Source organism: Helicoverpa armigera, chromosome 2 (genome assembly GCF_030705265.1).
Source record: "Helicoverpa armigera isolate CAAS_96S chromosome 2, ASM3070526v1, whole genome shotgun sequence".
NCBI lineage: Eukaryota > Metazoa > Arthropoda > Insecta > Lepidoptera > Noctuidae > Helicoverpa > Helicoverpa armigera.
Window position 1 is genome coordinate 4,010,584 of NC_087121.1, and position 22,998 is coordinate 4,033,581.

The 22,998-nt window shown below is 34.2% G+C and overlaps 1 protein-coding gene across 11 annotated transcripts in view; it reads left to right on the forward strand.

Annotated features, from left to right (window-relative positions):
• The window catches only part of LOC110375954 (voltage-dependent T-type calcium channel subunit alpha-1G), a 147,643-nt gene that overhangs the window by 8,468 nt on the left and 116,177 nt on the right, over window positions 1-22,998 (forward strand). For 10 of the 11 annotated variants that reach the window (XM_064037870.1, XM_064037847.1, XM_064037863.1 and 7 more), the window contains exon 2: window positions 20,682-20,801. The exons of the other annotated variant lie outside the window; for it this stretch is intronic. The gene's annotated coding sequence lies outside the window, so the exon portion shown is untranslated. The remainder of the gene's footprint in view (window positions 1-20,681; window positions 20,802-22,998) is intronic. 11 annotated transcript variants of the gene reach the window in all.

Genomic DNA, 22,998 nt, shown 5'->3' on the forward strand with positions numbered 1-22,998 from the left:
GCGTATCTCAAGAAAACGGCAGCCCCGCTCGCACTGTTTTGAGTTGTTTTGAGACAGCGCGTCTGTGAACACGCACACATAGACACCTATGTCTGCGTGACTCGAACGCGCTTTATATGTAGATTGACTTCTGTACCTATGTATTTTGTGGTAATAACTTCCAAATCTTAATTAACCATTATTACTCTTGAAGTTAATGGATGTGAGACTAACTCAACAATTAAATAGACTTTGCAATTTTCAGTTCTGTTCACCAAGTTCCAAAGTAACTTAATTGATAAATACTTAATCACTTGAGCGATCAATTCTTGAGAATAGTCAAAAAGTTGGATATTACTTAATTTGAAATTCTCGACAGGTACTTCAGCTGTTGACGATGATTAATCACCGATTTGCATTTAATTTTCAATTTATTTATGCTTATTATTATTCACCACCATGAACATTTTTCTCCCTTTCACGGCAAGGGCGGATGTAGAAAAAATTTTTTTTTTTTTTTTGTAATTTTTATTTCAATTTTTTTTAATGTTTTTCTCTCCGCTAGCATATCAGGAGATTATTTATGCATAGAAAAGTCTTAGCAAACAAAGAACTCCTAAATAATTGACACCACACGCATAAAGAATGACATGACAATAAGAAAACCATACCCATCAGGCTTGTCACACAAAGTCAACGACCTTACCCATCACGCTAGAACACTCCAACTGTTGCTACATCTCAACAACTAACAACGAAGCAATCACGCGTCGTTTACCAGCCACCAACACAAACAGATCAACAAGGTACCAGCTACCAGGGCTACATATCGATTGAAGCGTTCACGGCCATTCTCTGCCGAATGATTAATGACGCTCTCACACACTGAGTTTATCAAAGCAAATGTTGCTGCTGTGTTTCATGTTATCCTGGTACGTATTTCGGAGGAGCTCAATACGATTTGCAGATACTGGTTTGGGTAGAGGAAAAATACTGATAAAAATAATACTGGTGTGAAAACAGGAAGTTGGGGGAAGTATTTTTCTTACGTTCAACATGCTTTAAATGAGGGTTGTCCATTATAGGTATCATCCCAGCCCAATTTAATGCATTGCATTAATTTATCGCGTAGGACATTCAATATGTCCATGTTAACATACAAAGAGTGTAAATTGGTAAAGCGTGAGGCAGGACAGATATTCCATTGGACAATTCAATTTTCCAATAAAAGCTTTTTTCAAATAGATCAAGCGATCTTCTCTTACAAAAATAACATTTCCCAACTCCAACTGATCACTAATTCAAACACTTAATTCAAGTAAAATTGTCAAACGTTAAAAAAGAGAACTGAAACGTGTAAAACAACTTTGTGGACGGTCACCACTCGTTTTATCGAGTCTATCCTCGTACTAGAGCTATTATTTTAAACTTGAAGGCAGCCAGTCTAAATAGTTCTGCTCTGATGGACAGTTAGAGACGGAACTCGTTAAAAGTTAGCAAGACATTGTACTGTAAGTAGGTGAAATGTTTGCTGGTCTTTCTTTTGTTATGCAGCAAATGTTTCTTATGTTTGCAAGGTCATGTGAAATTAGCTGGGAAGGTCCATTTATCTCTTAAAGCTTGAGCTTTATTTAGCAAAAGAGTGTTTTTTAAATAAGCTTTTAGCATTGTTCAAAAGCAAAAATAATATCTGACTTGCTGGAGGTCGAGTACGAACAGAAAAATCTTTAATACCAGTGTAATTTATTTAATGGAGCTTGAACTTTCCATACAAATTATTAATACTTAGAATTTATTTTCAAAATGACTAATAAGGCATGAACCAACCATATCAGTACTTTAACTAACGCAAACAAATGATCCAAACGGAAAAACAATTGAAAACCTACGAACGAAATCGAAAATCAAGCGTCCGAATAATGTGAAGTTTTTGCGAACCCTTGAAAAAGTACAAGTAAATCGACAGCAACAATTGCTGCTTTCACAGGCAGACAAGAATGCTTCAGATATATATATATATATATATATTATTGGATTATTTTCTGCTACAAACGAAAAGGTTTTCGGGTCAAGAGTTGCGGCTTCGAGTGCCGTGCTCCGGATAGCTGCCGGTCGTTACACGTACCGATGTTTACCAATCATAAAATAGCTAAATTATGCTCTCTGCTCGCTCGCCGCCATATTCTGACGATGCGAATTGACTGATTTCGAACGCCGAAATTCTATTTTCAATTTGCGTTTGATCAACAATTTTGCGCAAATTGCAAATGACAATGGTAATTATCAATCTGAATATCCGTTCCTAAACACGCATATTTGAATGGTAATCCATTACTTGCTCATACTAAATGAGCATTTGATTAACGATGTATGTGTTTTATGGACATGTTGAGTGACTAAAAAGGTTTGGGATACAGCTCGCTTAATTTGTGACGTTGGGTAAAAACATTTCAAGGATAAAACATGCAACAAATATTCAGAGTAAAACTGATGCTTCTAAAAGCTTTAAGTTCAAATATCAAAGTACACAAGGTAAACAAAAGCAATTTGATGAGAATTAATAGCTCTTAAGTTACTCTAATTCGCGATATGATAGTCTGTAGATCGGTCCCGAGATTTCCGCCTCGCCCGGTAAAGTATTACGTTTCACGGTACATGTATCTCACGAATTTTCCTCAGGAGCTCAGCACAAATCCAGATTCTAATTCTAAATAAGCTGATAGAAATCTTATTTATTCTTATCTCTGTAACAGAAAATTTAGAGGACATAAAGTGGTATTAAATTTTAGGCTGTTACATTTTATTTGGTCGCCACTGCTCAGCATTGAATATTCATATTTTAAATCCTCAACTCCAAAAAAATATGAATAAATGAAAATGTACGAAACAGAGCGGGCACTATTCACAGAATTCGTACCGTAATTAAAACATCGTGGAAAAGAAAAATAAAAATGGTATTTTTATTAAAAATAATTGAAATACCTCACCATTCATTCAGAAGCAATTACGTAAATATTATATATGGGAAAAGAATGTGTCCCAGATATCACATCCTACTGAACATTGGAGAAGTAAAAAGGTCACCATTACCTTATACCGGGTTTCTATTCAGGCGGAAAATATCGCGGCCCGAAAAATTCAATAAAAAAGTTGTAAGACCAAATCCCCGTCAGAGATAGGATTGGGCGATTTCTACGTGATTTGTCGCGAAGAGATGAGGTTCCAGCAAGCATGACGATGATCTATTGTGACCGAGCTCCCGGGGGCGCTTCTAAGTGAATATTTTTCTGACTGGCAATCACTCGTGGTTCCGTGTTCCGATGTCACGAGAACTTGGATTAGATTTTTTCTTTTTTCTCGTGAATGGTGGGTAATGTAATCGGTTTTGAATTTAGAATGTTTGTTTTTTTATTTAAGTATCTAAATAAATATGGGCTAAAATTTTCACTTATAATACCACAAGAGCTTCAAAATTATCGGGTATTTTCCGATAGGTTCGTTGCAAACAAATGAAGGAGTCAAGTTTTTCAGGTTAAAAAATAACGAGCGCGAAGCGCGAGTGATTTCCTGAAAACTTGACGACTTTATTTGTTTGCAGGAACCTGAGGGAAATGCCAGATAATTTTGAAGCTCGTGTGGTATTCGGGGGATTATTTTTCCGTCCCAAATGTCGGCCACAACCTGTCAGTTTGACGTAGCAACGACCAGAGAAAATATTCAAAAAAAATTATCACTTATAATACCACAAGAGCTTCAAAATTATCGGGTATTTTCCGATAGGTTCGTTGCAAACAAATGAAGGAGTCAAGTTTTTCAGGTTAAAAAATCACGAGCGCGAAGCGCGAGTGATTTCCTGAAAACTTGACGACTTTATTTGTTTGCAGGAACCTTGAGGGAAATGCCAGATAATTATGAAGCTCGTGTGTATTCGGAGATTATTTTTCCGTCCCAAATGTCGGCCACAACCTGTCAGTTTGACGTAGCAACGACCAGAGAAAATATTCAAAAAATTTTCAGTATAATACCATGTAGGTTGTACCACGTGACGTCGAATGGTGCAATTCTATTGGTCGATATTTGGGTCGGAAAAATAATCAGTATTATCTAATTATTGAAGCGGGATCAAAACAACGAAATTATTTTTAGAGAACTAATTCTATCCACACATAAACTTGGCTAGTCTTGCTTGTAAATCCAAATAAAATGGAAAATATGCAATATATTCCTCGAACATCAACATTCAGCGTTCATGAATTCAAATTCTACTCGCTCCACCTGTAGCTTGAAATGCAATATAATGCAGTTTCATTCCAATGCTGCATCAGAAACACATCATATGACTTATGTATGTATGTTATTTAAATTTTCGTAGATTAATATAGGTATATCCTCGTTATTTTTTTACGTGTTCTTTTATTAAGTACTTATTAGAAGGTTTTTTCTTGTCTGTATAATAATTATTGTTATTTGAGAGCTTTTCTTGGGTATATACGAGTACAGAAATCTATTTCATTTACTTTATTTGTAGTATGTATGTACTCCTTCAAAATGTATGATGTCCTTTAAAAACAAGTTTTATACAAATTAATGTTTTGTTTATTTCTTCAATAGTTGAATTTAAATAATGCTGTTTCTTTTGAATATGCCTAATAGATAACTGGCACGCACAATAACGTGTTCTTTTAAGTGATCTGACTTTACATAAAGCTTTTGTTATTAATTAAATTGTTATCGTATTTTGTTTCTTAATATTTATTTACCCAACCACGCAACCGTTCTAAAGACTGAGTAGTTAGGCATTTGTATATATTTCTTTTATATTGATTCCATTGTGCAAAAATTCTCTGTAATACAGGTACCTACGTACTGCTTACATGTATAAGAGAAATAAAACAAAGTCAATACCTTACTATCTATTTTGAAAACAAAATTATATTTTTATTATACACTTTTGTCTACAAAAACGAGAAAAGATCATAAAACCATTAGCAAAATGACACGAGACATTTTATAGATTTATTCCGCACACAATAATGTATTAATATTTTCCTCTTGCGGTCCGTTTCACGTTTCGTGTCCGCGGGAAGCTTAATGGGGTAGTTTCCGTATGTCCGTCGCCATGTTCACGTATAACGGAACGTAATGGAACACATTATGTGAATTGATATGGCTTGTGGATTCCCCAACGATTAAGGGGACGACTTTCTTTTAGGATTATACTGTGATTTTTGGATTACAATAATTACGATAGGCACTGTGGGGTAATCTTTAGGGACGTGAGTACACCAAATAAACCATAGAAAGGACAATGGGCGATTCCGGTCCAAATGTCCACCACGACCGAGACCTATATGGCTAGATAGCTCATTAAATATAGAACATTTTTTGTTATGAAAGTAAAAAAAAATATAATGCCAGAAAAAAGTTATAGCAAAATCAAATAAAACATTTTATAGATTTTTTCAATTTCATGTTTTCTATTACAGTAATAGTATGTTCGATTTTCGTACTTTCTGTAACTTCTGACAAAATAGGATTGTTCATTATTAGAGAGAAGACATCACCAGTTACATCGAACTTTCTTAGATCCAGGCACCGCTGAGTATGTTCAAGCACTTCTGGCGCCTCAATTGGTTGTGATTCGTACATCCATCGGGCAAAAAAATATGGGCTGTTTATATGCAAAAGTGTCTTACTCATCTTAGTTTTAGATAAAGTGCAGAAATGGAAGTGGAATAAAATAAAAAATAATAATGATAACATACAAAAACTACTGAAAATTGAGAATACATTTTTGGCTATAACTTTTTTTTGGCATTGTTTTTTTTTTACTTTCTTAGTAAAAGTTACTCTAAATTAAGTGGACTATTTAATTATATAGGTCTCGTTCGTGGTGGACATTTGGACCAAACTTCATACATTCTTGCCCAATCTCCTTTGTTATAGGTAAGTACGTACACATACGTAGGATCATATAGTAGGTATATTGACCACTATAGAACGAAAAAAAATGGAAGTTATTAAATAAAATCATCAATCATTATTCGTCAAAGAATGGTTTACACGAATTATTTTGTATCTTTTTATTTACAAATTACTCTATCTATATTCTTCTGTTTACTGTCTAGTAAGGATCTTATATCCTAATAAAGTCTTTTCCCCGTATCAAATACGTGACTTTTATCATAAATAGTGCAATCGCGGCTTCTAATGTCTTTATCGAGTAGTAAACTGCGATTGTATTTTGTTTCCATTCGATTATTGAAATCGGTAAGTGGCCGTTTATTTTTTGTGTTTGTATTACTATTTGCTACAATGGTTACTGCTAAAATAATTGAATTCTTTGCAGGATTTGGATGAGTATTTTAGGCTACCTCGATCTACCCTAATACGTTTATAGTGCTATTTTCGAAAAGTATTTTAGTTCTAATGAATTGAATCAATATAGACTAGGTTTATTCAAACTTCTTTGATTGTTTTCTGAGTACATAATGAAAAGGTGAGTTTTCAATAGATTTTGCTTGGATTTTGAAACAATCCTCCCGATAAAATGGATATAAGAAAAAGATTTGGTTCATAATTCGAAATTTTGAGAAATAAATTCTACTTTTCAAACTATTTAAGATATTAAGATCCCTTTTACAATATAGAAAAGTTACACAAAAGAATAAAAACAAATGCTTTCTAGCAGATAAGTTGTCGGGGGCAAGGAAGTTATACTGAAGCCAACGAGGCGTGAAGGAGTCGTGTCGCATGGCAAGCCGGGTCGCGGGGCACACTGATTGTTGCTATACTGTCTAGAATTTTCTATGTTTTATTTCGATAAGGTTATCATTATCTGTGTTTGTATTTGTAGAAATATAAGTATGTGTCTTATTATTAAAATGCATTATTTCAAGAGTAAAATTTTTTGTGGACTATATTTTCATAATTAAAACTTCTGTAAGTCATTAAGTTTCTGAGTACTTAAAGTATAATTTCTAAAACTATCAGTAATTAAAACGGTAATAAAGTAACTCTAGAATACCTAAGTAGAGAATACTTACTCGTTAATAGTACAGAATATTAAATTTGAAACATAGTATTTTAAAATATAATTAAATAATTCATAAGTTTTCCAGGTCCAATGAAAAACTTAAAACAATAGCCAGCCAACGCCCGGGTGAAGTTTACAAAATCCAACGATAGTTTAACTTTTCACGTCAGCGTTATTGGAATTTTTAAAACGTTAACTTTCTCGTTAGCCTTCACAAAATAACTGGAATATGAAATGCTATGTAGAGCGAAACTTAATAAAAACGTTGTTTTTCAAATTACACCAGGGATTTATTATGTTGTTGGTATAATCTTATTTCGATATGGAGATCGTTGACTGCAATCAGTCCCGCTTATAAAGAAAAACGAACTGTCACACATAAAATAATCCTTCATAAAGTTTAACAAACATTGTTCTACAATACTCTAACACCCCAATCAGAATAAGATACAGTCCCAACAGACATTATCACAAATACAAATTATAAAGATTCACTGCAATAATAGAGGTCAATAGTAGCTTAGGACCGATTCGGATTATTGGCTATTCAGTTAATCAGCGTTCGACTGTACATATTATTTTGAGAGGTTACTTACTCTTTAAAAAGCGTTTATTAATAATACCTCATGCCTACATGTACTACCTAAAAAATGGGTAGATACCTACGCTAAATAGTCAAGTAGGTATACTTTTAATCCTGGCATAGCTACATCACATTGGTACCCCATGCCAAATAGAGCATAAGTAAGCCGATATTTTGGTAACACCTACCCTACATTTACACTCTGTACTACAGTAAGTATCAGTTTTTTATCTTTTATCTTTACGCTCCTTTTCCCTAACAGGTTGAGTAGAATTTCAAGTGGTGCTCATATGAAGTGGGTTTGTTGTAGTTTACATGTAGGTGTTGACATCAAAGTATAAATGAACCGGCAATTTAAGCTATGGAATTTCATTAGTTTAAAGGACTTTTTAAAAATGTCTACAAATACATACTTGATAGTCTATACTAATATTATAAAGAGGAAAACTTTGTTTGTTTGTTTGGTTGTAATGGATAAACTCAAAAACTACTGGACCGATTTTAAATATTCTTTCACCATAAGAAAGCTATATTATCTGCGAGTAACATAGGCTATATTTTATCCCACGGGACGCGGGTAAAACCGCGGGAAAACGGCTAGTGTAGTATAAAATCGTATTAAAGAAAGGAAACTAACTCTGCAGTTGCGATGATGGTACGTGAAATAATAATTCAGGAAAATCAACCCAAGAAATCTGGCAAAGAAAATTAGACAAAGCTGAAAAAAACACAGTACCTAACACAATATATTTCGCATTTCAATTCTCATTTTTCACGTACATTTGTATTTACGAGGGAAAGTGTGAAGTTCACAACTGTTAACAGTAGTTCCCAGTTTTTCCATCCATTAATTTGAGTTAAGACAAATGCGATGTTGAGTGGGAGAGCGTTCACGCAAAAAACAGACGACGCCTCGACACCGAGCATGGTGTTTTTGTTACTGTTTTGTACTAACATCTGTAGTATTCAAAATTATTCGAATCGGTCCAGTAGGTAGGTATGTACTAGTAAAAAGCTCGAATAGGATTGAACGACATGAATACCTATGTAAATTGTGCTTACTTCATCATCATCATTCATTATCAGCCAATTGCCGTCCGCTACTAAACATATGCATATCCCAACGAATGCCAACCATCCCAGTTTTGAGCAGGCCGCTGCGATTACTTAGCGAAAATTTAATGGTAATTATTTAAATACCTTACATGTATATTTCGTATACGGAAGTTAAGAAACTTGACCTTCTCATATCATCTACATCCTTGTACATTGCAAAGTTTTTTCATCATATGTTATTCGAAATTGAAAAAGCGCTCGGACAGTGACGAATATGATTTTGAGGGAGGGTAATCTTTCTTTCAAATGGCGTGGGTGGACTTTCAGACTCACAGTATCCTACTGAATATTTACTAAATAACCTATTGAAAGTAACTTATTTTATAAGTGTGATAATACTTTTATTTAAAGGTTTAAGGTGTGATATAATATGATTCCTTTACACTTTATTTATTTTGCATCACACTTTAAAATAGTAGGTATTTCTCAACATTTTCATCCCATAATATAAATTATGCTACTACCAAGGAAGGCTTATGTTATTATCATGTTTTCCAAGTCGTTGTCGACACCATAACACCAACAAATCACCAAGCTCAAATAACGAAACAAAACCCCAAAAACAAGTGAAAGACATTCCAAAATACAACAAACAGCTACAAACAATCATTTTACATCAAAATCGAGGACAACAATACAAATTGCGAATACATCCCAATCAAAATTCAATTCTGTTGACATGACGTCCTTCCGCTTCAGTGTGATTTCTGTTAATCTCATAACGGGGTGAGCATCAAACGAGCCCTCGGAGACAATATGCTTGTCATTGTTCACTCGCTCCACTGGGTAGCGCCACGGCTACGTCACGGCAACGTCACGCCGACGTCACGAAGCGATAGTCTGATGACTAATGATTTGGAAAGTTGTGTTATCTCTTGATAAGACAGTTTATGTTATAGTGAGAATTAGTTGTGTGGGATGTTAAGTTTTCTTGAGTAGGCGTTGTTTAGTGAATATTACTAGAAGACTTATGTAGTAGGCGTTTTCTAAAAAAACTTTTGTGATACAGACTTAAACTTTCAGAACCTTTTTACATTAATACAAGAGATTTTGAAATAGGAAAGTTCATCGAGCCTTTTTGGGCTTGTAATTAATCACAGCTTATAGACATTTTCAATAAAGAAGCATCGCACCTTTGAAGCTCACCTTTACAACTTTCAATTTTTTCAAGCCTATAGCGTTCGATGGAAATTGGTACAAGACTTACCTACTGCGTCTACTACGGCTGTGAGCGTAAATTTATTTAACCAAACTATAATTTTCCCTAGAAAAGTCTGGGGTTTGTCAGCATGATAAGTAGTTACGCTGCTTAAGCCTGAGCTGTTGCTCAATTATAGTAGTTTGACACTATTTCCACTCGTGGTCAGATCGTCATGTTTGATAGCATGCAACAAAGTGCTGCATACGTTATTGCGGGACTTTCAACCAGTTATTTTTTCTTTCCATTGCACGTTGTTTTAGAAAGTATGGTGTCAGATTTTTGACACATTTACTCCGTAAACCATAACATAAAATTAAATGGTATTATTATTTACTATTATAGGTACGATCAAAAACTCTATAACACAACTGTCATAATCAACTTTCCGCATGAGAAATATAGTTCATCATTGCCGATTAGTAATGGAGCCTAGCTATCCGAATTACCGTAATAGCTATAGCTAGGCCGATTAAATTAGTCAATTAGGCCATCGTGCCCGTTATGCAATACCTGTAACACGATCTAATACATTTTAGTAATTGGTTCCATCAAAACTGAAATAGCCACGTGATTTAATGAGCGGAATGCTAGAATAGAATTATGTAATGTTCATTGTGCTTGTGTGCTAATGAACAATCTAGTAACCTACTGGATTTGTGATTAAAATGGGGCTAAGATCTTTTACAATAAAGAAGTGTTAAGATAAATCTATGTTTAAATTAATAACTATACCTATTGGCAACTATCTTAATTCTTAGTTATCGTTTCAGATCCGATGCTTGATCTAATGTATTTTGCGTCATTACGTACTTTTTAACCCCCGACGCAAAAACGACGGGGTGTTATAAGTTTGACGTGTCTGTGTGTGTGTGTGTGTGTGTGTGTGTGTGTGTGTGTGTGTGTGTGTGTGTGTATGTGGCATCGTAGCTCCCAAACGGATGATCCGATTGTAATGCGGTTTTTTTTGTTTGAAAGGTATGTCAGTCGGGAGTGTTCTTAGCTATGTTTGGTGGAAATCGGTTCAGGTCTTCAAGGTCATCAGCTCGTTTGCTAGATGTGATAGGAATGTTACACGCTCAGTTTACTTGCAAGTATATGTGGGATCTGAAATTTGAAACACTAATGTCTTTTGGTACCGCTGAGCTGGTCTGCTGTTAAGGCACGAAGGTAGGAGACGTAACCCTGAACTGCCTTTTAGTAAACCCATCGAGTTTGGGCTCGTAGAATTTGTCTTGACGAGTTCTCTTCATGTTTCTGATTGACGAGAACCTGATGCTGGAAATGGGATGTGGCGGATGAAACCCCGAAATGCCGGAATGAAACGGATAAACCGATTTATATTTTTGCTGAAAATCTAGAATGTCCAAAGGTTAATCTTTATTGTTTCTCAATCTGTGCAATTCTCCCAGAGCCAGTTTGTCATGAGGATTGTTAAACAGCTTCCTTTGGCCGAGATCGCATATAGCGACCCCATCTTAAGATAAAATAAATTAAATAAAAGAAGGAAAAATTAAGGAGCTCCTTTAAAAAGCATGAAATAAAATTAAATTATAAATTTAAAAAAACCCCCGACCCAAAAAAGTACGCAATAATTATGACAAAAGGTTAAAAACTCTAATCCCTATAAAAAGCAAAAAAATAACTTTTAACACTACGTAAACTAAATTTTGACGTGTCGGGGGACCGCTTTTTACCTTCATAAATACTTACATAAATCAAGTGATACCTACCTAATTACAACATTCGTATTAAAAAAAAAACACGTATCTAAAGTAATGAATTAGAGCGGTCCCCCGACACGACAAAATTTAGTTTACGTAGTGTTAAAAGTTATTTTTTTGCTTTTTATAGGGATTAGAGTTTTTAACCTTTTGTCATAATTATTGCGTACTTTTTTGGGTCGGGGGTTTTTTTAAATTTTTAATTTATAAGTTCAATTAATTTAACTCACTTGGTTTTCACATACTGCCTTCCAGTCTCCTATCAGAAGTACGATGTAAAACGAAATAAAAATACACTCAAAAATATCATTTTCCACGATTTATCACTGCGTACGTGAGACACTTAGCTTTTACTACAAAACCAAGTAATTTATCTTGCTCATAGTAAAGTTTATAACACGAACAGGGCCAATTCAAAGGTCTTAAACATATGACTGACAATTTGTTCGACAAAATGCTACTTATGTTACCGTTGTAGTCCTAGAAATACAAAATTGTTTTAACATGTTGGAGGATAGTTAACGAGCAGTGTAACTTGCAGACAAGTTACTTGGTTTATGAATGTTTAGAAACGTGTTACATTTTCTTTCTTTAATGTAACTATTCTTAGTTTATACGTATTTTGTAACTATATTTTACAACAATGGCTGAAGGTAAAGCTGAAGCTGAAGGCTGGTAACCATCTTGAGGAAACCTAGACTGAAATTGCCAAACTTAATGATTTACGCTCATTCTTTCTGTATGAGAATAACCATGTGCCCTCCAGTGACACAATATGAAGACTGGTCATGATGCAGTATTGTTTAGATTTTCTAAGACATTATTTATGAACTCCTTAGCATAGTGGCATCGCTATATTATCTTCACTATACTGATATCATTATATTAAAAAATAAACTATTTTTCTTGGAAAATTTAACGAAGCAACGTGAAAGTTTTATTTCAATGAGGTAACCAAGACAAATTAAGAGTGCTCTGGTAGATAACACTGTTAAGCGTAGGAGTGATAGTGATACGATCCATTGTATAGATTGTTGCATATTTTCAAATACGCGTTCAGAATAAATAAACTAGAATGTGGCGTTTATTGGCCGAGTCCGACGATTTTACACTGTAAACAAACGTTTGCTTAATCTTTATGTGGCTTTTGTTTCTTTTATCTACGTACTGTTGTAAAGATTTAGTTGGGAGTGAAGTCATGGTAGGTACATATTGCGTTGGTAAAATAATATGGGGTCCTTTTAGAATAGTGTTCTAATGATAAATGGAAGATTTTTGTGAATTCTCGCTATCTTAAGTAGATACGTTAGCTTTCCCACACTGCAGCTCCTAGATATTACCATTATGCAGTTAATTTTGTGACGAAATGTTGGCCATTTTATTCAACAAACCTACTTATCTACCCTATCTAAAAAACATATTGTTATGTAATTACAAATACATACTGAATTTCATTAAAGTTCATAATACACAACGTTTTAACATTAAAAAATAATAATTACGATCAATACAAATTCTACGTCTATAATACAGAAACATCGGGGTGCCCCGAGCGGCAATCGCGACTCCAATATTGTTCTGTCATTTCCAGATATTACGGAATAAAAAACATTATTTGATATTGTTCGTTCGTAATATATTCAGTATTTATACATGTTTGTTTGTTCGTAAATTAATATTTTGAGTAAAAAATAACTGGGCGTGTTTGTGCTGGTTCGTTAGTTTACTTAATTAGACGATTGATTTTTCAGCAAAAGCTGGGTTGCTAATTGACGGCGCAATGCTATTTAATTTTTATTTCAAACAGTCGTAATATTTACTTGTAGTTTGCTTCCAATAACGGAATCATTATTTTTACTTTCGTGACTTGTCTTTGGTGGATTGCAAGAATGTTTATCTATCGTATTGTTTAAGTTTTTACACAATAAGACACTTTAAACAAAGAAAATGGTTGTGAAGATAATTTACTGCAGTTCAAAAACCTTACATAATTTGTACAAAATGTCACAAAACGGCGAAACTTTAAATAATACTCTGACAAAACCATTTTCATTTCAACATAATAAGTTGACAACAGTTTGGTCAGTTCATACATGAATTTTAAACACAAACTCTTATGAAAAAGGCAACTGTCAACTTACTGTGAAATATGAAATTGAAAATATAATGCTAGTTTTAAAACGAACTCAAATTTTAAAACAAATATTATAAAATGCTGTATTATAAATTATTATTTGTGTTATATTGCTTTTGGAATATTAAATAAAAGCTTTATTTTTAATTAGGTGCCTACCACAATTAACCCTTATTTTCGATAAAAAATAATTCACTTCTTTATATCCAAATCGTAAGCAGCCAGCCCCGTCATTAATTATTTTGTAACCAAGCTTCGAAGGAATTCTTCTATTACGAAGAAGCCTTTGAAAGTATAGCCTATATTAACCTAGGTCTTCTTAAGATTGGATCCCGACGTCAAACGTGTGAGCACTTAAATTGCCTCATAAAGATTCCTGCATTCTTTCACGACAAACGCTGCAGTCATACTACCGCAGATTCGAAGAGCATTTTTCCGTACAATGAGTGGTTTGTCATACAAATTGAGACTTTATGAATGCAACGTAGGGTCTAATAATAATTATTATGTACCTACGCCAGAATAACGTTTTGTTTTGGGTTTTTGTACCCTTTATATATTTCAGGAAACTGCGCGTTTCTTGGCTACAACTTAACTCTTTACTAATTGTCCATACGAGGAATGATCCATCTAGAAATTATCACTGTGTATGAATTTTGAAACTATCTAATTTTTCTTTGTGTAAAGTTCAACTCAAGCCTCTAAAATGCCATACCAACACAAATGAGCTTTTTGATCTGTTAGCTGAATTTTGGCAAATCTCAGCGTTAATAAGACTTAACGAGTTACCATGGCAACAAATGTTCAGCTAAGTAATGAGAGTTTATTGTACTGGGTGTCCCATAAGTCCTTTGAAATCTAAATTTCGAATAAAATTTAAAAGGCGCGCGGAAATGGCATGCGGGGTGCGGGGATAGCATCAACGGTCTTTCGGAATTCATTCGCCATGGAAAGTTTTACCGGAGCGGACCGTGGTTTTTGTGTGCGTGAGTTTTATCACAACAATGATTCGGCCACCATTGCGCGGCATATCTTTTTATTCCTGTATTAACTGATTTTTTATGGATGGTAATTTCTTATCGTTCTTTAAAATGCGCTGTAACGTCGATATGGGTGTATTTAATGCATTAGAACGCTTACGAATGGATTGAGTAGGATTTTCACGAACTGACTCTTGCACTACGTCGATGTTGTCTTCCGTCCGTGATGTCCTTGGGCGGCCCGATCGTTGTTTAAAAATAAAATTGTAGATCCAGTCTCCTCGAACTGTTGAACCCAATTTTTAACCGTTTGAACACTGGGACAGTCATTAAACGTGCGCAAATTGCGATACTCTCTAAATTTACGCCGCGCAATGGTGGCCGAATCATTGTTGTGATAAAACTCAAGCACACAAAAACCACGGTCCGCTCCGGTAAAACTTTCCATTGTGAATGAATTCCGAAAGACCGTTGATGCTATCCCCGCACCCGGCATGCCATTTCCGCGCGCCATTTAAATTTTATTCGAAATTTAGATATCAAAGGACTTATGGGACACCCAGTATTAGCGCGGGGTAAACTACTTGACAGAACTATTGTTCCACTGGGCTCACGGAGTTTCCAACTAAAGCTGTGATTTTCGCTTTCCCCGAAACGGTTATTTCGAGTGAAACTTGGGAATTTCACTTGTGTTACCCTGGTTACCGATTTTGTAAGGTGGAGTGAATATGTCTGCTGAAATGGGCTAAGAATGCCCTGTTGTTTTGTTATTTCTTTGTAAAACACATATCAGTGTTTGTTGCTGTTTAAAATTGTGCAATTAAAAAAAATAATTTTAATTTGCGGTTTGATTGAGATGAATCTTAATTCGGAAATAAACTATGCTTTTGCAATATTATTCTTACTAAAGAAATCATAAAAGAAAACTTAATAAAGGCAAGATCATTACTTTTTTTACCAACTAAATCAGCATACATAGACAGATAATGAAAAAAATAACAGTTTATTTAAAACAAGGAGCTACGAAAGTGCGCACGTGACGATACACGCTAGACACCTGGTTACCCAATCAGAAGTGCATTAACACATAAAATCACTACTCTATTACGTTCCTATTCTTGAGCAAAAACACCTGTTTCGTATCCAAGCATTAGTGTATCGGAAACATTCGTTTTATCATATGCTTTTGTACACGACGCAGAAGAGTTTAAATGCGTAATATTACAAGCAATTTTGTACGATTATGCATTATACTTACTTAAATTGAATTTATCAACATTCCCATCAATTTCATTCAAGATAAAAATAGGTAATAATTTTAATCAACAATTAGCTTAGCAACGCATTCCGCGTTGCAAATGTTCCATTAAAATCCCTTAACACTATTTGTACCTATAATTCTCTACTTTGTTGAATGTACGTTGTGCAAGCAGATATCATTAAAGGCAACTGACTACACTCTCATCTTGCCGACCATACACATATTCTACGTTCGAAACTCCGCATTACACGATTCGCGATTCGCTCGAAAATCTATTACTCGCTCCGAGATACGAGAATGGAATGATAAATCTCAACAAACATACGTATTTGATAACTAAAAAGGGGACTGGCTAATGCATAAGTTGATAACTAAAAGCTTATGTACGTCATTGTAAATAATCCGTAGTATTGTGCTTACTTCTAATGGGGTAAGTATCTACTATGTTGCATTTTGAGTAGCATACTGCAGACTTTTAGTCGGCCGATAGTTTTTGAATGGTAGTAAGCATGTAACAACGATTTGGCCGGTATCAGACCGACTAAAAACTTTGAATGAATCATTATGCAGTTTTGAAAGACGCTCTTTATTGTTGCGCTTTTCTTCGATAAGTTTCTTTTGATGGTCGACGCTTTAATTTATTTTTAAGATGGTGTCTCAAAATATGTTCATTGTATTGAGACCGACTGACTCCGGAGATAATGTAAATGAAGAAAATAAATAGGTACATCGGTTAGTAAAAATAATCATCAGTTTTAAAACATCAGATTCATATACGAGTAAGTATGTTCTGTACTGAAGATTACAAGTACAGATTTACATATTTGCACACATTATAGTTTTATACAAGTATACATTTATGTCTTCTTTGAAGGCTGAAATATCTGTATTTTCAATGAAGCTACATACAGTCCGAGTTCCTTAGATGTTTTCAAACTCAATTAATATTCTCTCGGCGTCCGAACATATAAATAAATAACAGTTTACCTCTGAAGCCTTTGAGCTCTTTATATACTTTGTCCTATTTATGTTATTTCGCGGTTGAACTGCAAATTGAAATGATAAAAACTATTACAAGTTTCTTTAGTAGAAAATTGCATTTTACAGTAAAAAAAGTCGAAGTATTTGAGACATTTTAAAGTTTTTGTCGATTAAAGTAATTGTCTTTCAGACAACCTTTGGTTTTAATTTTGTTCAATCAATTCATAAAAACTTATTAGCTTCGTGCCAACGAAGCCTCATGAGCCTGTTTGAACTAGCAAAAGTTAAAAGTAAGAAACCGTATTAAGGTGTACTTAGATAACCTAATATTGAAGTTATATCTACAAGAAAAAAACCATATAAGATTTTCTCGAAGAAATAATATCGGTGAAAGCCCAGGATTAGAAAGCATTGTGCCTGATAAAAGGCAATAGGCTTTCGTCTTTGGGGACTTTATATAATGCTACCTGAGAACAGCGAAAGTGGCGAATGACGAAAATAGGTACCTAACTATATGACAGACAGACGTACCTACTTATTTCTACTTATATATTGATGTTGTTCATTTCCTAATGCACTCTAGATACTGTCAATGTGTGCAGACGTAAAATACAGAATTTGATGGTATTAATATAATATTTATCGAGCTATTGGCTCAAAATATAATATATAATACTCCATAATAATCTAGATTACCAGGAAGTATTATAAGCGCCAACTATGATTTTATGTTCAAATTGGTATATAAAGTCTATCTTCAAGTCACCTCAGAGCATTGACAATAGCTGCTTTGAGATTTATCCTCACATACTTAGACAAGGTTCTAACTCACTTCAAGAACGTGGAACAGCCAGTATTACCCAATCTGAGCTAACTAGCAGCAATCACATTCATCATTAACGAGTATATCGTGATCTTGTGACCTACCACGCCATCGCGTGATAGACGCCGATAACAGGCGCTTGCATTAGTGTCGCACTTTGTAACTGAAAGGCCCGTGACGTCGTAACGGGTGATTTTTATTTTCTTTTTTTTTGTAAGAAAAAGGTTTTATTTTTGTACAATCTACATAACATTGTGTTATGTATGTACCATATAATTATCTCACAATAAGCTGGCTTATTGGCTGTTACTTATGCTGGAAAACTACCAGTCTAATTCACCTACTTTGTAATATAGTAAATGCTGGACTAACTACGTACCTGAATGAATGTATGAATAAAGCTATTGATGATGATATGATTTAGGTATGTACTTAAACTACTAAACTTAACGCTGAGTGGGAAGAAATGAATTCATTTTATAAATCAATACACATTTACTTTATCTATAATATAAAAATGAATCGCAAAATGTGTTGGTAAGCGCATTACTCCACACCGCCTGGACCAATTTGGCTAATTCTTTTTTTGTTGTGTTTGTTATTATCAGGAGAAGGTTCTTATGAAAAAAAATAGGGTAAAGTAGAGAAGTCAGTTGACGGGAGCGAAGCCGCGGGCAAAAGCTAGTCTATAATATAAAAATGAATCGCAAAATGTGTTGGTAAGCGCATAACTCAACAACGCCTGGACCAATTTGGCTAATTCTTTTTTTGTTGTGTCTGTTATTGTCAGGAGAAGGTTCTTATGAAAAAAAAATAGGTTAAAGTAGAGAAGTCAGTTGACGGGAGCGAAGCCGCGGGCAAAAGCTAGTTAATAATATAAGTAGGTACTTCTGTGACTCAATTGACACTATATCAATTCTTATATACACTAACTAATTTACTTCTAAATTATTGACTAAAGTGTGAACATCTTAACATAACTTAGAAATCATCAGCGGCACGTCTCAATGGTGCGTTTGCGCAGCTCGTTATTGTTTCAACAATAAATTGATTTATGCGCCGTGAATATTTGTAATACGTCTATTTTAATATATTAGACAGGAATGTCTATGGTGGCGGTGGAAATAGAACAGGCATGTGTAATTCGTGCGAAGTGCATAGTTCTTGTAAATCTGGTAGCTAGCTTTGTTTTAATCTAGTATGGTTTGAAATTACTTGGGTACAAGATGAGAATGTAGGTGCCGAGCTTTTATGCATTTATTCAACTTAGAAATCAAGAATTACAGGAAACAGAGACAGAATGGGAATAATGTAAAAAATCAAGTGGAAAGAAGGGATTAGAGTTAGGAGTCAAATAAGTTGAGAGGACATCTTTGGTCATTGTGAGTTTTCATTTACATATGTACACGTCATAGTTAATGACCAAGACCAGAGATACCAGAAACTAATATTCCGAGCATTATTTTAGAGGTGATCTATAAGTAAATTTTAAATGAATTATTTATGTTTATCTGTCTTTAAAGTCAGAACTCCATGAAGTTTGTGTAGGTACTAGGTCGTTCTTTGAGTTCAACAAAATGCAATAAATCACCGGGAGTCGTTTAGACGCCGTCTCACAAAGGAATTCTGCTTTGAAGACATATATTTATGTCAACATGCTCATTCTATTTGTCCTAGACTAATATTATAATTAGCTTTTATGGTTTTGCTGTCCTAACCTGACATTCAGTTGATAAATGGTTCTTCTGAATATTATATTACAAACATTTAGTTAATTGAAGATATTAAATCTCGATATTTATAAATGTAGAGTTATTAAAGACTACTTTTAAACCAGCGCAAAGCCGACAACTGGAAAGCGGTTCCGATATAATGACTATTCAAAAAAGGTTTTAGAACACTTTTTATAGGTAAATTGTCCATCTTTAGAATATTAAAAATACTTTTTGTTTTATAAAAAATATGTTACAAATTATCTGCACCTAATCGCAGACCGCGATAAGGTTTCTCCATTGTATTTCTAAAATGAGGGTGTTCTATCTCTTGCTTGGCGCGAAAAACAATTTGTAATAAGAACACTCACAGAAAATTAAATACTCCTTTTATTTAATTACTCTTAACAGCATAGAGGTTGGAACAAAAAGTTCGGTTGGTAAACATTATGCGCACATGGAGTGCACAAGACTGATAACTTAAACCTAACAAATTACTGCGCTAAATACTTGAAAGCTTGATAAATTGTATGGAGAGATCGTCTCTGCTAATGGTCTTCTATGTTTTGTTTTTGTTTCTTAACAAATCATTCGGTTCTATTTCAGTTGAAAAAATCTTTGAAGGATTGAAACAAATGAAAGCCCGTAAAATCTAATGGAATAAAATACTAATAGATCTTGACCCAAAGAGTTCGATGTGCTTGATATTATTAAGCAAACATATCGATTGACCAATTGAGCTCAGAAACATACACGTGCTTTGTATCTTGAAAGAGATTGTTATCGATCTAGATTGGCTCTGTCAGATCCTGAGTACGATCATGAATAGGCCCCCATAATGGTAATCACAATAATCTGACAGAACAGCCTTCTCCAATCACAAACGAGCACACCGAACCTGTCATATAATAGAACATTCCATAAATAGAGACGAGCCTTGCGGATATATCGACTATTCAATACGATGACTGACACCTCTATTAAGCACTTCACTATCGACCCATTAAATCAAGACATTATACTTAATTAAGCTCGCGTTCATCCTCAAAATTCAATTACTAAAGTTAGTCTTAATAAAAATTGAGTTAGAAAATTGTGTTGCTTTATTTCTGTATTCTGTAAAATATAGACAAAAGATTTTCTACTTGTTTCAGATACCTGTCTTTTTGTGATAGCAGCTAACTAAATTAAAAGTTTGTCGGATCGAGTTCATTGTGTTCGGATAAGAAGTTTGATTAAATTCCACCAGCTGTTTCCAGTTCGGACGTTCAAAGGTGAGTAATTGGACGGTTTTGATGAGTGTTTAATTTCTATTTACATCGTTTTTACTATCGATTTTGAATAAAATATTGGTTAGTAATGAGTGAGTAAAAACTTAAGTTCTAGTAAATTGAATCCACAAGATTAACAAGCGACTGTGTAATGTGCATTCATCTCATTTCTATCTTAGTAGGTGTACCAAATGATTTGTAAGTCGAGTTGGTGATGAAACTTCCTTGTTTATAAAACACAAATTCACATACTGAAACACTATTCACTTAATTATGTATTAAAATTCAAAGTACAATGTCAACCATACACCAGTATTACCATTTGGTGGTCAAATCTCTCCATCCCATCTTGACCTACGTTTCACTGTCGATCGGCTGAACAAACACTTACTTCCCTGTTGAATGACAATTAAGACCGCGTGCGATTTAGCCTCGGTTCACACTGGCGTTTCTCGAGTATCGTGTTAACTGCAGCGGTTTGCACTTCATTATGCACTAACTTCGCTTTGAGAACTGTTTAAGGTAATATTGTACGGTCAATTTAGCCGCAAATATTGGACTTGGTAATGTATTTAGCTTTGTACTGTAAAGCGCGCTATTTGCGTTTGAATTTCTTGTGTTGATACTCGATATAATTGACACCGTATAAATAAGTTGTTTAGAGTAATTTACATTCAGCTATTTACAATTGTTTAAGTTGAATTTTATTCATAATTTAAGCTGAATTTAAATAAATCCCTGTGATGTTTTCAAATTGCTAAAAGAATACATTGAATAATATTTATATACGTTGTTATCTGAAATGAAATATTGAATGGAATACATAGATTAATCGCAAAAGCTCCGATCGAACACACATCTGCGTCCAATCCATTATTCATTAGTTCTAATGAATATATAAAACAAACATACTTTCGTATTCTATATTGCGTGTATGTAATTTAATTCAATCAATACCACAGCGTGTTTTTCATGTATAGAAATGAATGAACAGAGTGGCATCATTTGTGGAGTCTCAAAGTGACTACAGAGAGGCAACATTTGTGGACTCCCAAAGTGACCACGAAATCAGACTTTTAAAGCCTGTAAAGGCTAAATAGGTGTTTCTTTTTCAGAACAGATCATTAAAAAAACATAAAATAACTTATAGCTTTCAAAAGTCTATGTTTTGTAACCATACAAATATTGATAGTCTGCTCTTCCATGCATGCATATTTACTTATGCTACAAAAGAATTACGCATTTTTCCCCAAATTGTCACAAAAAACATAACTGATAATTGATGTATTACTTACGTACATAATTCCCTTTTCTAAGATCGAATTCGAGGTGTCATGAACACAAGGTCGTATAGAACACATTTGTAACAAAGCGTGGTTCGCAATTGTCCGCAAATAAAGACAGATGGTTGACTCATCACCTCCCCGCTGTATCTTCACTTGACGTATTACCTTCTTGGGATTACTTTATTTCTGTTTTCCTTTTATTTTTCTTTTCGATATATCTTATTCTGAGAAGATTAGCACGTTTTTTTTAACATGTTAATATGTTTGGGTAGTAATAGATGAGTTTGGAATTATTTTACTAAGTAAGTAGTAGGCAACTGATGATTACATTTTATTGATTGGCTTTTGATTGTGACGTCAGCGTACATAGTACATATATAATAGGTATACAGCAGTAATACCTATTGGATTATGTCAAATAATTCCGTAGCGCTCCTGTTTCATGTGGGTGGAAAAATCTTAAAATAAACAGTGTCAACACGGTAAATCAATATTCATAATGACCGATACATTACCAAAAATATCGTTATTACGAATAAAGATTATTCTTTCATTATTCTTCAATTAAGAGAGGTCCCCAAGATTTAGAAAGAAAATATTTCAAGCTAGAAAATCTTTCCTTACTCTAGACTACATTTAGAATCTCTCCAAGAAGGCGCAACCGTAACATTACAAAGTGACGAATAACCATAACATCACATGAACTCTTACTCCCATTATACATTCCCACTCCCTAGTAAGAGATAGAGAACAAAAGAGTATTGTTAACGTCATAATCGCCGCGACGCTAGATAAGGCCGAGATAGCCGCCTAGTGTAGGGTCTGGCCTAGTTTACACCCCACTGTTGATAGCTGAATAGTGCTTTCTTGACTAAATGAATGTTGCTTCAATGCTTATAGTTTCTTTATGTGCT